Below are 4,374 nucleotides of genomic sequence, written 5' to 3' on the forward strand. Positions count from 1 at the left end.
ACTGAAAAGCGTCGTATAAGTTTGGTTTTGAGATCTGGAGCTATTCATAGCGTGGGTACAATTTAGATAAAAATCAGTTTCTGAATATTTATGTAATCCAGAGTGCTTGTAACGTGTTGATGTATCTATCTATTATCTAACATAATTCTTCTTTCCTTGCAAAAAAAGTCTTAAGGGCCTGTTTGGAACGCAGAAATGTAAAAAAAGGAATAATGAAAAATGCAGGAATAGAATAGAGCGAAAAACAGAAAACTGCAGGATTTAAAAACACGAGAATAGAAACTTTAGGTGTTTAGATTGCAGGAAAACAAAGCAAGGTTCCATGCTTGAGAACTTAAGAAATGCAGGTTCCTTTGTTCCAAACAGCATGTTGAGAAAACTTTCCTATGGAATTCATTCTTTTGCTTTTCCTTTGGAAATCCTCCATTCCAAACAGGCTAAGTCCTAACAGCTTCCTAGCTCAGATTAGATGCATTGTCTACAAATATGCAACCTACCCCCCTCCGCCTGAGGGAAGTGTGCCCCTGTAACCTTCTCATGGCGGAAGCGATGACAATTTTCTGCTTCTCATTGCTGTTCTTCTGCTCCCATGCTCTGGTGTCTGCAGGAAGCAGCAACGCCACGACCGAAGAGCTTGCGCTACTCGCCTTCAAGTCCATGCTGTCAAACCCATCCAAGAGCTTGCTGGCATCATGGAACACTTCAAGTCACTACTGCAGCTGGACAGGAGTTGTCTGCAGCCGTCGGCAACCAGAGAGGGTGGTCTCTCTGCTCATGGGCTCCTTCAACCTTTCAGGGCGCCTATCGCCATTCCTGGGCAACCTGTCATTTCTCCGGAAGCTGGACCTTCATGGCAACCAATTTGTTGGGCAGATACCTCCGGAGCTCGGTCAACTCAGTAGGCTTCAGATGCTAAACCTGAGCACAAACACTCTCCATGGAAGCATTCCTGAGGCCACGGGAGGCTGCACCAACCTCAGTACACTTGACCTGAGCAATAACCTGCTGCAAGGTGAGATCCCAACTGGCATAGGTGCCTTGAAAAATCTTGTGAATTTGAGCCTTCATATCAATGATTTGTCAGGAGACATCCCTCACTCTCTTACAAACTCATCGTCGATCAAACACTCGTCTTTGAGAAACAACAGATTGTCAGGTGAGATACCACCAGGTCTGGGTAATCTTACCAATCTTCAGGTTCTTGACCTCGATGAAAACATGTTGTCCGGAGCTATTCCTTCATCGTTGGACTTGCTGTCCCAGTTATCTGAGCTCATCTTAGGATATAACAATCTTAGTGGGTTGATCCCCCTTCTGTTTGGAACATCTCCTCTCTAACAAGGTTTTCTGTCTCACAAAATATGTTGAGTGGAACAATACATCCAAACGCATTCAGTGCTCTTCCTCATCTACAGGTCCTATGTATGGACCACAACCAGTTTCATGGCAATATTCCCACCTCAATTGGTAATGCATCCGATTTTTGGCTAGTTCAGCTCGTTGCTACTTTGTTAAGCGGCATTGTGCCCCCAGAGATTGGTAGGTTAACAAAGCTCAAATTCTTAATTCTCAGGAATGCTTTCTTTGAAGCTAAAGAACCCAAGGATTGGGAATTTTTAACGACATTAACGAATTGCTCCCAGTTGCAAATTATAGGTTTGAGTTATTGCAGGTTGGCAGGCGTCCTTCCAGATTCAATCTCCAATCTTTCCACTTCGTTAACAACCCTCTCCTTTGGACACAACTCAATTTCAGGAAGCCTTCCTAGAGATATTGGTAATCTCTTTAACTTACGATCTCTGGATTTGGCCAAGAACTCTTTTACAGGAATCATTCCTTCTTCCTTTAGTAGGCTTACAAATTTACAAGGGCTGTCTTTGTGGGACAATAAGTTAGGTGGTCTCATCCCAATGGCTATTGGAAATCTTACGGAACTAAATTATTTGTACCTAGCCGCAAATGCCTTCAAAGGTAGGATACCAGACACAATTGGAAACCTGACAAAACTATTGGAATTAGCCCTTTCAGGAAATAACTTTCCAGGCTCAATTCCCACCGAATTATTCAACATCCAGACACTCTCAACGGTTTTTGATCTGTCATATAATAACTTGGAGGGATCAATACCACAAGAAATTGGGAACTTAAACAATCTTGTAGAATTCCATGCAGAGTCGAATAAATTTTCCGGTCTAATTCCTAGTGCTCTTGGTCAATGTCAAGTTCTGCAGAATCTCTATCTGCAAAATAATTTCTTAAGTGGTAGCATTCCATCACATTTGGGTCAGTTGAAAGTTTTATCAATTTTGGACCTCGCAAACAACATTTTGACCGGCCAGGTACCCAAGTTCTTCGGGGACCTTACAATGCTCTATTCTCTGAACCTTTCGTTCAACAACTTTATCGGAGAAGTGCCGAATGTCGGTGTTTTTGCAAATGCTTCTGAACTTTCAATCCAAGGCAATGACAAACTTTGTGGTGGCATACCAGATCTACATTTGCCTCCTTGTTTGTTACATCCACTAAAGAAAAAAACACGAACTTGTGGTGATACCTATTGTTGTTTCTCTTGCCGCAACACTGGTCATCCTTTCATTACTCTACATACTTCTAACTTGGCGAAAAAGAACCAAAACAAGAACCCCTTCAACAACACTTGTGCAAGGCCACCCATTGATCTCGTACTCTCAGTTGGTGAAAGCAACAGATGTTTTCTCTCCTACCAATTTGCTGGGCTCTGGATCATTTGGGTCTGTATACAAAGGAGAGTTGGACGGTCAAGATGCTGAAAGTAAGGATCTTGTTGCTGTGAAGGTACTAAAGCTTCAAAATCCTCGGGCGCTTAAGAGTTTTATTGCCGAATGTGAAGCACTGCGAAACATGCGGCATCAGAATCTTGTCAAGATAATTACAGCCTGCGCAAGCATCGGTGCCAGAGGAGATGACTTCAAAGCAATCGTGTATGACTTTATGCCTAAAGGGAGTTTAGATGGTTGGATTCATGCTGACGCAAATGAGCAAACAAGGGAAAGGAGTTTGGGTCTCTCTGAATGAGCGACCATACTGCTAGATGTGGCTTACGCATTGAATTACCTTCATTGTGATGGGCCCACACCTGTTATACATTGTGATCTTAAGTCCAGTAATGTGCTCTTGGATGCTGATATGGTTGCCCATGTTGGCGACTTTGGACTCGCCAAGATTATTGTTGACGGAGGCTCAATTGTCCAACAGTCGGCGAGCTCGATGGGATTTAGAGGGACTATTGGCTATGCTGCCCCAGGTTAGCCTAATATTTTCTTTGTTTACATGTCTATGACTTTCTGTAATTTTCCTTTATCGTTCTTTATTTCATTACCAAATAAAACAGATTACTCTGGTGATTTACAGAAGGTACTCCCTCCATCCCAGAAAGGATACGATTTTAGTACAGTATCATGTTTTAGTATCTTAAGTTTGACCAATTATAGATAAAAAATATTAAAATTTTTTATATCAAACAAATACCATTAGATTAAGTGGGAAATATATTTTTATAATAAATTAATTTAGAGCCATAAATATGAATACTATTTACTAAAAACTTGATCAAATGTGAACCACTTTATCTAGCACGCAACCCGTAGTTGCATTTTTTTTAGACAGAGGTAGTACTTAATTTTGTACACTTGCAACCCATTTTTTACTGTGGCAACAGTACTGCTGCACATTTCAAGATATCTGATACTGTCCAAACATTTAATGCAACAGAGTATGGTGCTGGAAATGTTGTATCAACAAATGGAGGCATCTACAGTATGGTATTCTTGTGTTAGAAATGGTAACTGGTAGGAGGCCCACAGATACCACCTTCAGAGAAGGATTAAGCCTCCGTGAGTATGTCGAGCTGGCCCTGCTGCATAATGGAACAATGGACATTATTGACATGCGTCTCTCTTTGAGCCTCAAGAATGACGAACTTCAGGGCGCGGGCGAGGGTGATTCGCCACGCAAAAGAAAGACTGATTGCCTGATTGCTTTACTTAGACTTGGATTGTCGTGCTCTGAGGAATTGCCATCCAGTACGTAGGATGCCAACTGGGGACATCATCAAAGAGTTGCTTCTCATCAAAGGATCTCTCATGTAGGGAATGCATACTAATATGAATTTATGGAGGAGCACCAACTGTGTGTGTGTGTGTGTGTGCTGATGTGCTATATCTTAGACCAAATTTTGGATGCTTCAAACTGATTCCTGCCGCAGCTAGAATTCTCGGATAACAGATGATTCATCAATGTGTCCAGTTTATGCTGATGGTTTCAATCATCCCTTGTGTTATATTTTTGCTTTTTTTATGTAATGCACCTTTTTCGTTCTGCTCATTGGAGGCACAA

General features: G+C 41.7%; 1 pseudogene; it reads left to right on the top strand.

The window, feature by feature from the left end:
- Positions 1–537: 537 nt before the first annotated feature.
- LOC136480384 (receptor kinase-like protein Xa21) lies at positions 538–4,127 on the top strand (annotated as a pseudogene).
- The last annotated feature ends 247 nt before the right edge of the window (positions 4,128–4,374 follow it).

This window comes from Miscanthus floridulus, chromosome 9 (assembly GCF_019320115.1).
Source record: "Miscanthus floridulus cultivar M001 chromosome 9, ASM1932011v1, whole genome shotgun sequence".
NCBI classification, from domain to species: domain Eukaryota; kingdom Viridiplantae; phylum Streptophyta; class Magnoliopsida; order Poales; family Poaceae; genus Miscanthus; species Miscanthus floridulus.